Raw genomic sequence first — 14,092 nt, forward strand, 5'->3', positions numbered from 1 at the left:
ACTTGCTGTCCTACAGAAATTGGTTGTTCAGTAAAACTAAACTCACTGGTTTTCAGTGGCAAGTTAGGTTTGCTCCCAATCCATAAAGATGCCCCATACGCTAAAGCCAGTGGAAGCTAAAGCTATTAGGAAGTGAAGAACAGTCTGCACTCTTCAGCATATTACTGTAATTTCTTAGGATAGAGATCAAAACAGAAAAATGAAGCTACTGATGACTCCTGTGTAGCTAGCAATCATTACCAAACTCCTGGTCTATAAGTATTTTTACCCTGTTTAATATTAGTAAAAAGATTTGAGTATCTGAATCTTACTATAAGAAGTATATAAAAATATTTTTCCTATTCTCCAAACCATACAGAAGCCTCAAAACCACATTTTCTGTGCTTACTGACGTATAAGCAATTGGCTGAGTGTTTTTGTGAGAGATTGTTGCATCCATATGGGTCAAGCCCAAAAAGTTCAAGCATAATGGTGGAGTAAGATGGCAAAATAACCTGCACAAATGCAAGGGGCAACAGAATTTAAAACAATTTCTTGCATTAAAAATATTAAGAAATCATAACTGGATATATCACAGAATAATGATGTACAGATCATTGGGATTTATATCCATATGATTATAAATGAAAAAATATAAATGAAAGCTTAATGGACATTTTCAATTGACTATTTGACAGAAAATCTGCAAAATATATGCCACATACTCACATGCCACTGAAAAGGAGACTGTACTCATCTGTCTGATGATGTGAAGCTAAGTAATAATAGTTAAATACACGGATCCTGAAGACAGTAAACACAGATACTTAGGAAAAAGATGGTAAGAAAACAAGCCATTTGAAAACAAAACAAAAAAAAAAAGAAGAAAAAAGTTGTTTGAATGTAGAACTCTACTAAAGGTTTTAATGCATTCAGCACATAGTCTGTGTATGCAACAGGTTGACTACAGTCTAATTTTTTATTTTGAAATGGAACAATAACACCAGCTCTGAGAAGAATTTCAGGAGGGGTTTTTTTGACTAGTTTAAATTGAGAACGATACTTGTAACATTCTGCACTTCATATAAGCTAACATAACTGACCCTAGAAACATTTATTCTACTTGTTTTTGTTATGTAAGTGAAATTAGTATAATTGCCTCGATAATTACTATGACTGATTTGACATTTTCTTCACACAAAAAGTGATCAAAACAAGTGTTTTCAATTCAACCTATTTTGTTAGTATACTAGAATTTTTCAGCTCAGCTCCTTTACTGATAAATTTGTGCACTCGTATACTAGCCACACCTCCTGGGACTGGATTTCTGGTCAGCAGCAAATTCCTATTTAAGAAAGAGAGGTCACACACATGGCTGATTAGACACAAAGTATAAACATCTAAGCTGCAAGCTAACATTTCACAAATTACTCTACACATGCTATTCAGCTCAACTGGGTCACACCTTCACGCTGTAACGGAGAGGTGTAAGAAGTGGCAAAAGGCAGACTCCCTCCACAGAAACAAAGTTTGGTATTATGTATTTTAGAGACCTGAAAGTTGACAGATTGTCACGAATGGGTGGTTTTAAGGCTGCGTAAAGAATCACCGGCAAGGTATTGGCAAAGGGTGATTTTAATAGAAATTTATAGAAACGTGACTTAACAGAATTTGATGGCAAGGTTCACTCTATTACTTATTACATGGATTAAGTTACACAGGGGAAAATCGTATTAGAATTGTGTTGGAATGATTTGTACAGAGATTAAGAGTAAAAGGGTTAAAAGATAAAAGGGTAAAAAGGTAAAAGGTAAAAAGGGTTAAAAGGTAAAAAAGGTAAAAGGGGGACCCTCTCATTGAGTCACGAGGTTCAGAAGAGATCCAACTGGACCCAATCTTAGTCTCAGACTTGGACAACGGTTTATGTCTAATACAGAAAGGGATAGGAAGGACCTCCCGTTGGGTCACAAGGTTCAGAGTAGACCCCTTTGTTTTCTAAACTCCTTCTCAAAAAGGAGCCTAGGTGCGGCTGGATCTACCCTTAGTCTCAGACCTGGGCAATGGTTTATGACTAAAGGGTTAAGGGTGTTTTAGCAGCAACTTAGAGTCTTACAATGCTTAAACATTGATCAATTTGACAGCTTGCACAAAGAATTAGTCAAGTTGCTACAAATACTACAAAGATTAAAACAACTTAACTACAGGTTATACTTGTTAGTAACTATATAGATAAGTGCGCAAAAAGATCTAGATCAATTAATACATATATATATAACCACAGATTATAACTGTAAGCGCGCAAAAGTTCTAGATCAATACATATATATAAAACTACAGATTATAACTGTAAGCGCGCAAAAAGATCTAGTTCAATCAATACATATATATATATATGCATATGAATATGGTACCAAAGCTAAATGAAAGGCCTAGAGTTAGTTAATTTATAAAGGTATACCTGTTAAAAATTCTCCTCGAGTCCCGTGAAATACTCACGTTAAATGCTTTGGCATTTCCCAACGGGCGAAGAGTTGAGCCCCGAGGAGCGTCTCAGCCCAAAATCTCGGCGATCCTCCGAGTATCGCAAATTCGAGTTTGCGGACTCTGAGAAGCGTCCCACTCAGAGGGATATTCTGGGTGCAGCCCGCTGCGGTCCAGGAGAGCTCAAAGGGTCTCACTTGGTACTGCTGTTTATAGGTTTGCAAGATGATTGGCTTTAGTCATCAGTAAATTTCCATTTTGGCTACTATCCGAGGTGGTCCAGGGTAGTAATTATGGTATTGTTTCACTGTAACAATGGTATTGTTCCACTTGAGCTATGATCCAGGTAGGGAATGCTTCAGAGCCGTCAGAGATGACGAATTATCTCTTGTTTCTGTTCCCTACTTTGATCATGTAGCTAGTGTCCCTGGTACGATCAGTGTTGTTCCCCACCTTAGCCATGCAAGAGTGCTTGGTACGGCCAAGGGACGCTTAACCGCCCAACTCATACACAATGGCTAAAGCTTAACAGAAGGTTCTGAGATCGTATCGTAGCCCAGAGGAAAAGAAGGGGGGAGGAATGCACCACCACAATCCACCCCGTGACTAAAGTCAATCCATCTGTCCCTCACAGAGTGGCGGTGTGGTCGCCTCTTGCCTCTGTGCCTATAAACAGATGAATGCCATATTCCAATTGTAATTTGAGGGAAATTTTTGGTCGGTTTGTTTGATTATTAAGATTTTGTTAAATGTGATAGAGCAATCTTATATGTGCGAGGAGGTTTTGATAACAGTGCTACTTGTCTAGCTATTTTCCACACTCTGACATACAGAACAATGTTTAACAACAAGCATAATATAACAGAAATTAGTAAAATTACAATGGGGTGTAAAATTCGATTTAAAGTCCCTGTTGCAGTCGGCGACCATCCGAATAAAGTGTCCCACCAATGATGTTCTCCATCTTTCCTCACTCTTTCTAAGACATGGTGTATTTCTTTTGTATTGTGATGGACAGTAATTAGAGTCTTTTGTCCATGATTTTGAATTCGTTGTAGTACTTGGTTCAGGTCGTTGTGTTGCAACAGTTTTCTCACCAATGTGAGGTTCATTCCAATGGGGGTAAGTAGTAAATTTTGATAGGGTGTGTAGTTTGATTGTAGCATCTGATGAGTTGTGACAGGGGCTGAATAATTGAAGTCACATCCTATGATTTTGGTGAAATTACAAATACAGACATTTGAATGATTATTTGTTTTTACAGTGGTGTTATCTGTAAGTATAGAATCACAAAAAGTTCTTAAACAAATGCATCTGTTTCCAACATATATTAGTACAGTTTCGGGGGTTTCATCAGGATGTATTTCAAAATGACAAATACTTTGTTCAGTGTCAAGACAAATGTCTTGGGCTTTTATGGTGTTGCCTTCACAAATGAATCCTTGTTGTTTTTGTACAACACATGCATCTACATCAATAGTTTGCCATTTGTTTTTATTTTGTTGGGCCCATACTCTATGTTCTAGTGGATAGAGTACAGTTCCATTATGATTCAATCCTAGTGCAATGATTGGGTATATAGTGTATACCGAAGCATTGCGTATTGTCAAGACAAAAGCTGTTACTTTGTTATCAGTGGGGTTATAAGTGAAATTAACTAAATGCCATCAGGATTGGAATTCCCTTTCAAATTTAGTTGCATTATCCCAAATTTGAATTTCAGTGGGCAAGGTGCCTTCATTGCTTTCCCTTATAATTGTTGTTACAGTAGATTGCACCCACAACTGAGAAATGTCTATGGTGCAGAATGTACTGTAGTTGCCACATTGATTAGCATGAACAAAGGAAGTGAGGGTCTCCACCCCGTGCGTCGGGTTTGTTGGTGTATAAGCCAAATTTGGTTTATGCTGGCAATGATTGCTCCTGTGAGAAGGATAAGCAATCCTTCGATGGTTAACCCAATCTCCAAGGGAGGTGTGTTGGTATCACTCCTGGTATTGTTCCTGGAAAGGGGAAACAATACAAGTCTCGGCAGGGTTTTTCCAGACGGGTTACCCCTTAGTGGTTTAACTTGTTTAACTGCTCGGACTAAAGATAATATTCCCTTTTCCCACTCGGAATATCTCTGTTCTGTTTCTTTAAATGCAGTCAAGCTGAACATCAAAGGTCTTTTCGGTCCGTCAGGGCTAGTTTGGAACAAGTTACAGTAAGTACCATGTTCAGCAAAACTCCATTCTGCTGTAATAGGGTCGTGGGAGTGTACTGGTCCCAGTGACTGACATGGCTTTAATTCCTGTACTACAGTTTTGACTGCCTCTTCATGTTCTGAATTCCATTTCCACGGTTTTCCTTTTCGTAAAAGTAAGTATAGTGGGTGAGCAATGATAGGAAATCCAGGTACATGTTTTCTCCAGTATCCTAAAGTACTTATAAGCTGTTGTAATTCTTTTTTAGATTGGGGCATTTGCAATTGTTCTAATTTACTTAGGGTGTCTGGTGGAACTGTTGCACTACCTGCAATCCACCAAGTGCCTAAAAATTTTACTTCCTGTCGTGGTTTAACCTGGCAGCAGCCAAATACCACACAGCCGCTCACTCACTCCCCCCACCCCCAGCGGGACGGGGAGAGAATCGGAAGGGTAAGAGTGAGAAAAACTCGTGGGTTGAGATAAAGACAGTTTAATAGGGAAAGCAAAAGCCACGCGCACGCAAGCAAAGCAAAACAAGGAATTCATTCACCACTTCCCATCAGCAGGCAGGTGTTCAGCCATCGCCAGGAAAGCAGGGCTCCATCACGCGTAACGGTTACTTGGGAAGACACACGCCATCACTCCAAACGCCCCCCCTCCTTCTTCTTCACCCAGCCTTATATGCTGAGCATGACGTCATATGGTATGGAATAGCCTATTGGCCAGCTGGGCCAGCCGCCCTGGCCACACTCCCTCCCAGCCCCCTGCACATCTGGCAGGGCATGGGAAGATGAAAAGTCCTTGACTAGCGTAAACAATACCTAGCAACAACCAAAACATCAGCGTGTCATCAATATTATTCTCACACTACATCCAAAACACAGCACTATACCAGTTAATAGGAAGAAAATCAACTCCATCCCAGCCAAAACCAGGACACTTCCTTACTTGGTCTCTGACATTTCTCCGGTGGAATTTCGACTTCTGCCTTTTGTAGTGTTTGCCATACTGTTGTTGTTGTTTTCCCTACTTCTTCAGGGGAATCTTCTCCAACCAGAATATCATCTATGTACTGGTACAGTTTCACATTCTGAGGAAGTGAGACTGTTTGTAAAAGTTCAGCAAGCGCAGCATGAGCAATGGTAGGTGAATGTTTATACCCTTGTGGGAGTCTGTTAAAGGTATATTGTATACCTTCCCAAGTAAAAGCAAATTTTTCTTTATCTTTTTCCTGCAAGGGGACCATAAAGAACATGTCTTTTACATCTAGGGTTGCCATCCAGGGGTGTGTGGCTGCTTGCAGTGTAGCTGTTAAAACTGCAATATTGGGTACTGCAGCCGTTAGCAGAGCTGTGTTAGCATTGAGGCGCCGATAATCAATTGTTAATCGCCACTTCCCGTCTGGTTTTCGGACTGGCCAAATTGGTGATTTATAAGGGGAGTGGGTTCTGGAGATGATTTGTTGTTTTTCCAAATCAGCTATCACTTCAGAGATTCCAGCTCGTGCTGCAGCAGAAATTGGATACTGCGAGACGTTTGTGATTTTGGAATCTGGGAGTGCAGGGGCTGCGCGGAGTAGACGTACTTTAATGTCCCCCCTTGAAATAGATCAAGGATTGATGTTTGAACCGAAGGACCATATGCTGCCATTTGGCAGACGCCAGGTACGTCCGTTCAGAACATCGAAACCCAAAATATTTTCATTGTGATTTTTAACTGCAAAGAGGGTAGATAGCATACGCTTTTCGCCTGGGAGCCATAAATTAACTTTGGCAGTTTGGCACGTAACACTCGCTCCGTTCACTCCAGTGATTGTAACCCTTTGTTGTCTAGGTTGTATGCCCAGTTCTTTGGCATCCTGTTGTGTTAATATTGAAATTTGTGCTCCTGTGTCAATTAAAAATGTTACCAATTTTTGCCGAGGGCCAACCAGAATAAGAATGTATGGGCCATCATCATTTATCCATTGATAGGGTTGTATTTGCTGGACGGTCAGGCCCATTCGCCGTCCGGCCATTATTCGTTTTTTGATTTCGAGTTTTGGGGAAGGAAAGGGTTTTCGCTCTTTCTTGGAGCTAATGATGGTTTTTGAGAGTTAGGAGCGTTTCTTCCCTGATTATGTTTGTTGCATTTTTGAAACGTTTGAATTAGACTTTGGATAACAGTGATAGACTGCCTTTGAACTGCGATTCTTGGAATACCTAAGGCTAATACTTGATTATATAGTTCTTTCCACCTATGAGTTTTAGATTGTTGACCAATAGGCTCTGAATCGTGTAAATTATTTTGGGATGTTTGTTGGATTTGTCTGACATTGCAACCTGAACTTTTAGTTTCATTCGGTAGGTCGTTCCATCCCATTTCTCGCCCATGATTTATGATATCATGTATTAATGTTGCCCAAGTAGGTATTTCTCTGTGCACTAGGGCTTCTTCTTCTTGGTCATTGGCAGCATTTCTTATATCTAGCAAGGCATTATAATCTGTGTCTCTCCTAAGTTCATTTCATTTTGCAATGAGATAAGGTTTGAGTGTAGCAGGGGCTCCTTTAATTAATGGTTTTAGCATGTTATAATCTACAGTTGCTGATATGGGAACATTAATGGGAAGGCGCTCATGCATGGCTTGGATACAGGCAGCTTTTGTGATAGCTGTAGATAGCTCACCTAAAGATCTAATAGGTATTATTAGAGGTTCTCCTCTTTCTAGTATATCAATTCCGCCAGCCTAATATGCAATTCTACTTGTTATCGAGTGAGAATCATTTGGGGGATCAGGACCAGAATTTAAAAAGACGCCAGGACCCCAAAATCCATTAGCTTCCTCACCGTTTAATAAGACTCTGTCTCCTCCAGTTAAGCTTACTCGCCACAAGTATTCGGTCTCAGTTTCGCCTGGCTTACGGCCATAGCATTCTTGCAAATTAGCTAGCTGGATTGAATCGAATTGAGTTATTTTCTGGGTATGATTTCCTGCTCCACCCCGAGGTCCAGTTGTTTCCTCAGTTTTTATAATGGGTCTGACTATTTGTTCAGGGCTAAGGAGTCATTTTCCTCCGATTCGTTATTATCGGGGTCTCCCCATAAGTTTCCATCCCATTCTTCAGTGGATACAATTAATTTCCTAAATTGGACAAGATCAGGGGGGTAAGGAGCTCGCATAAGCATCATTTCGATTTTTTCTTCCAACTTTCACTTGTTTTCCCTTTCTTTCTTCAATTGTTTTCGCAGCAGTTCGTTTTCTGGAGATATTTAAAGAGACATTTTAAAATCAGTCTGGTCTACTATTATTGTAATAACAATCTATCTAAAAAGATTTTTGCTGATTACCTCAGAAGAGGGTACTTCAAAGACTCAAGAGGGTACCAGTGGGCTTTTGGTATAGCTGCCTTGAGTACGGAGAAGATTAAACAGCTGTCTAGCTTACCTGGCCTCTCAGAGGACCAGTCTGTGGTGGGGTTGTTGAGGGTCAAAGAACAACAGGTGACAATTGCTACCACAACAGTGCACTGGCGGCAATATCGCACCAACCGAGACTCCCTGATCCCCATCCATGAGCTGATCCGGTGACTGGAGAGCCAAGGAGTGATCAGCAAGACTCGCTCACCCTTTAACAGTCCCATATGGCCAGTGCAAAAATTTAACAGAGTGGAGACTAACAGTGGACTACCGTGGCCTGAACGAAGTCACGCCACCACTGAGTGCTGCCGTGCCGGACATGCTAGAACTTCAATACGAAGTGCAATCAAAGGCAGCCAAATGGTATGCAACAACTGATATCGCTAACGCATTTTTCTCGATCCCTTTGGTGGCAGAGTGCAGGCCACAGTTTGCTTTCACTTGGAGGGGCATCCAGTACACCTGGAATCGACTGCCCCAGGGGTGGAAACACAGCCCTACCATTTGCCATGGACTGATCCACACTGCACGGGAACAGGGTGAAGCTCCTGAACACCTGCAGTATATTGATGACATCATTGTATGGGGCAAAACAGCAGAAGAAGTGTTTGAGAAGGGGAGAAGAATAATCCAGATTCTTTTGAAAGCTGGTTTTGCTATAAAACAAAGTAAGATCAAAGGACCTGCACAGGAGATCCAGTTTTTAGGAATAAAATGGCAAGATGGGCATCGTCATATCCTAATGGATGTGATCAATAAAATAACAGCCATGTCTCCACCAACTAGCAAAAAATGCATATTCCAGGTTATACTCTGATTGTAAGCCCTCTCTATCGAGTGACCTGGAAGAAGAATGACTTTACATAGGGCCCTGAGCAGCAGCAAGCTTTTGAAAAAATTAAATGGGAGATAGTTCATGCAGTAGCCCTTGGGCCAGTCCGGGCAGGACAAGATGTAAAAAGCATGCTTTACACCTCAGCCAGGGACCACAGCCCCACCTGAAGCCTCTAGCAGAAAGCACCAGGGGAGACTCAAGGTCGACCTCTAGGGTTTTGGAGTCAGGGATACAGAGGATATGAAACCCATTACACTCCAACCGAGAAAGAGATATTAGCAGCATATGAAGGAGTTTGAGCCGCTTCAGAAGTAGTTGGTACTGAAGCACAGCTCCTTTTGGCACCTCGCTTGCCTGTGCTGGGCTGGATGTTCAAAGGGAGCGTCCCCTCTACACATCATGCAACCAATGCTACGTGGAGTCAGTGGGTCGCACTGATCACACAACGGGCCCAAATAAGAAATCCTGACCGCCCGGGAATTCTGGAAGCGATTACAAACTGGCCAGAGGGCCGAAACCTGGGAGTGTCTCCAGAGGAGGTGACGCGTGCTGAAGAGGCCCCACTGTATAACAAACTACCAGAAAATGAGAAGCAATATGCCCTGTTCACTGATGGGTCCTGTCGCCTTGTGGGAAAGCATCGGAGGTGGAAAGCTGCTGTATGGAGTCCTACAGAACAAGTTGCAGAAACTGCTGAAGGAGAAGGTGGATGGTGTCAGTTTGCAGTGGTGAAAGCCATCCAGCTGGCCTTGGACATTGTTGAACGAGAAAAATGGCCAGTACTTTCTCTCTATACTGACTCATGGATGGTGGCAAATGCCCTGTGGGGGTGGTTGCAGCAGTGGAAGCAGAACAACTGGCAGCGCAGAGGTAAACCCATCTGGGCTGCTGCATTGTGGCAAGATATTGCTGCCCGGGTAGAGAACCTGGCTGTAAAAGTACGTCACGTAGATGCTCACGTACCCAAGAGTCAGCCCACTGAAGAACAGCAAAACAACCAGCAGGTGGACCAGGCTGCTAAGATTGAAGTGGCTCAGGTGGATCTGGACTAGCAACATAAGGGTAAGCTATTTATAGCTCGGTGGGCTGATGACACATCAGGGCATTTAGGAGGGGATGCAACATACAGATGGACTTGACCATTGATGCCATTGCACAGGTATTTTCACATGCCATTTTCACATGAATGTGAAACATGCGCCATAATCAAACAAGCCAAGTGGCTAAAGCCTTTTTGGTATAGAGGATGATGGCTGAAATATCAATATGGGGAAACCTGGCAGATTGATTATATCACACTCCCACAAACCTGCCAAGGCAAGCATCATGTGCTTACAATGGTGGAAGCGACTACTGGATGTTTGGAAACATATCCTGTGCCCCATGCCACTGCCCGGAACGCTATCCTGGGCCTTGAAAAGCAAGTCCTATGGTGACATGGCACTCCAGAAAGAACTGAGTCAGACAACGGGACTCATTTCCGAAACACCCTCATAGACACCTGGGCCAAAGAGCATGGCATTGAGTGGGTATATCACATCCCCTACCATGCACCAGCCTCCGGGAAAATCGAACGATACAATGGACTGCTAAAGACTACACTGAGAGCAATGGGTGGTGGGACATTCAAGCATTGGGATACACATTTAGCAGAAGCCACTTGGCTCGTTAACACTAGAGGATCTGCCAGTCGACCTGGACCTGCCCAATCAAAACCCCTGTGCGCTGTGGAAGGAGATAAGATCCCCGTAGTATATATAAGGAACTTGTTGGGAAATACAGTCTGGGTTATTCCTTCCTCAGGAAAGGGTAAACCTATTCATGGGATTGTTTTTGCTCAAGGACCTGGGTGCACTTGGTGTGTAATGCAGAAGGATGGGGAAGTCCAATGTGTGCCTCAAGGGGATTTAATCCTGGGTGAAAATAATCCATGATTTCAGTTGTATGATGGCAGTATTACATGATGCTGTATGTCACCACTGCTGTGACTGCCATATATCAAAGATATTAGAGCAGGAACCTCTCGCTGCTAGCCAAGCAGCAAGAGGAGGAATTCATTGCAATGTTAAGACTTAAGGCCTAGTCCAAAGGGACCAGGGGTGGGGAATGTAATGGATATACCTTTAAATTGTTGTAACCCATGATTTGAGTTGCTTGTTATAGGAATTACTATAGCAGGAACCACCTGAACCAATGGAGGACAAGCCCTACAAGAAGCAGTGCAAGTGCAGCAGTGACCTGACTTGAGCTGGCTTTGGTGCCCAGTAACTCCACGCAACACACCACCTCTCCTGTCCTGAGTGACCACCATAACAGATGGAGCCCAAAGTCATGGACTAAAAGAACTCAATGGACATTTTATGGACATTTTACAGGGGTGGTCCATAGACTAAGGGAATGATACCTATGTATTACATCTGTCCTGGTTTCGTCTGGGATGGAGTTGATTTTCTTCCTATTAACTGGTATAGTGCTGTGTTTTAGATGTAGTATGAGAATAATGGTGATAACACACTGATGTTTTAGTTGTTGCTAAGTAATGTTTACCCTAGTCAAGGACTTTTAATTTTCCCGTGCCCTGCCAGGTGCGCAGGGGTCTGGGAGGGAGTGTGGCCGGGACGGCTGGCCCAGCTGGCCAATGGGCTATTCCATTCCATATGACGTCATGCTCAGCATATAAGGCTGGGCGAAGAAGAAGAAGGGGGGCACGTTCAGAGTGATGGCGTTTGTCTTCCCAAGTAACCGTTACGCGTGATGGAGCCCTGCTTTCCTGGGGATGGCTGAACACCTGCCTGCCGATGGGAAGTAGTGAATGAATTCCTTGTTTTGCTTTGCTTGCACGCGTGGCTTTTGCTTTCCCTATTAAACTGTCTTTATCTCAACCCACGAGTTTTCTCCCTTTTACCCTTCTGATTCTCTCCCCCATCCCACCGGCGGGGAGTGAGCGAGCAGCTGCGTGGTGCTCAGTTGCCGGCTGGGGTTAAACCACGACAACATCAAAGGATAGGAAGGGGGGTGGTGGTTAATGAGGTTGTATTGGATAGTGTGGGACCTGAGCATGACGTAAATGGTATGGAATAAGGGGTGGAGAATGTGCTGGTTTGGGCTGGGATAGAGTTCATTTTCTTCACAGTAGCTGGTAAGGGGCTATGTTTTGGATTTGTGCTGAAAACAGTGTTGATAATACAGGGATGTTTTCATTATTGCTGAGCAGTGCTTACACAGAGTCAAGGCCTTTTCTGCTTCTGACACCACCCCACCAGTGAGTAGGCTGGGGGCGCACAAAAAGTTGGGAGGGGACACAGCCGGGACAGTTAGTGGTGAGCAATTGTTTTCATTTGCATTACTTGTCTTTCCTGGGTTTTATTTCTCTCTCTTTGTTATTTTCCTTTTCATTACTTTTTTATTTTTATTATTATTTTATTTCAATTATTAAACTGTTTTTATCTCAACCCATGAGTTTTCTCACTTTTACCCTTCCAATTCTCTTCCCCCATCCCACTGGGGGGGAAGTGAGCGAGTGGCTGTGTGGTGTTTAGTTGCCATCTGGGGTTAAACCACGACAGTGATTCTCTCATACTTACCTCTATGTATATAATTATATCTCTTTTCTGCCAGCTGAATGAAAACTGCAAATAGCGATAAAACTGGTTTTGTGCTGAAAAACGTGCACTCTGACCTTACAACAATTACAGAGAATGTGGCCAAAACAACTCCAAGAACCCTGTAAAACCATGGTCGTAGAAGACATTCCCAGTACCGCTCTGGAAAAAAACAAAACAAAACAAAACAAAACAAAACAAAACAAAACCCAAACAAACAAACAAAAAACGACAAAAAAACCCCACACCCACAAAAAAAAACACAACAAAAACCCCACTCATATCCTGAATGCGTTAATGAAAATTACACAACCAGAAATGGAACTCCCTCACAAAAACTTACAAACTTCTTGCGCGCATGCTCTTAAAATCAAGGCTGGAATCTGGGGTCATACACTTAATTTCAGAGCTTTTCCAATGCCTAGAGATCTGGCTCAGCCCTAAGGAATCACATGCACAACTGGGGAAAACAGGGCAGGATTTGTGAGGCAAATTTTGCAAAAGGATTGGGAGGGGGGTAGAACAGAACTCTTTGCTTTCGGTCCAGATACTGTGGGTGATCCACTTTTTGTTTGTTCTTCTGTTACTCTCTCAGAAACAAAGCTTAGGCTGTAAAATTATATTGTCCTACCCTGGAAATAACTCATTGCTAGTGCACAACAAATCAGAAGTTAAAATATTATTAGGAGAAGACACTTTCTAAAAAGATGCACAAGCAGTCGCATCTCCTAATGTTTGGTACATGACAAACAAAGAGTCCTTTCCTCTTCACTTTACTAGAAGAGCTATGCCACCCCAATAACATCCCACAAATATAGAAGGTAGCCATGATGCAATGATTTCAAGTTTCTATTTTTCTTTCTTCTTTTAAGGCTTCAAAGTTTGCTATTACAACATGTCACTGCTATTAAATTTGTAAAAAAATTTAAGCTTATGGTCAAGAGCATAAATCAATACCTGACAGCTATTCCATTACATAAATGCATTAAGATGCACATTTGCTTCCCTCTACTGTAACTGAACTTTTTACATAAACCAATCTGTTCTTCTTACAAAACGGTACCAGTTACTCCTTTACATATTAAAAATCTGCATGACAGCACTTACCAACAGTTGGTGTATAGAAATACTGAATAATTTTATTCTCTGGTTCCTGGGAATGAAAGGTATGAACAAACTGTCAGGTTGCACTGGTTTCATTTTTTGCCACATCTTCTAGGTAAAATGCTTGTTCTAAAAGAATTTGCCACTGGACCTGTGTACGATGATGTCTCTGTACTGAATAAATTACCTATAATAAATTCCAAGAAATTATGGTTACAACATATTTGTTTCAAGAAACGAGAGAAAAGCCTTGCAAAATCCCTCTAAAAATTTCTACATTACAGAACTGCAAAGATTAATTACTCACAAAAGCAGGCAGTTAATTCTCTTAATATAAAAATCATAAGAGGAACACACGATTCCTGAGTTTTGCAGTTCTTTCATCACAATCTATCTGTAGCGATAACAGCCTACTTTTTCCAACATACCAATTTATTTTTGCATCTCAGTGAATACCAAGCTTTTACTACAATTTCTTTTTTAGAATGCACTGTCAATCAATCA

The 14,092-nt window shown here is 42.0% G+C and overlaps 1 pseudogene; it reads right to left on the reverse strand.

The window, feature by feature from the left end:
• The window catches only part of LOC142074946 (G-protein coupled receptor-associated protein LMBRD2-like), a 64,765-nt pseudogene that overhangs the window by 19,553 nt on the left and 31,120 nt on the right, over nt 1-14,092 (reverse strand).

This window comes from Calonectris borealis, chromosome W (assembly GCF_964195595.1).
Source record: "Calonectris borealis chromosome W, bCalBor7.hap1.2, whole genome shotgun sequence".
Classification (NCBI taxonomy): domain Eukaryota; kingdom Metazoa; phylum Chordata; class Aves; order Procellariiformes; family Procellariidae; genus Calonectris; species Calonectris borealis.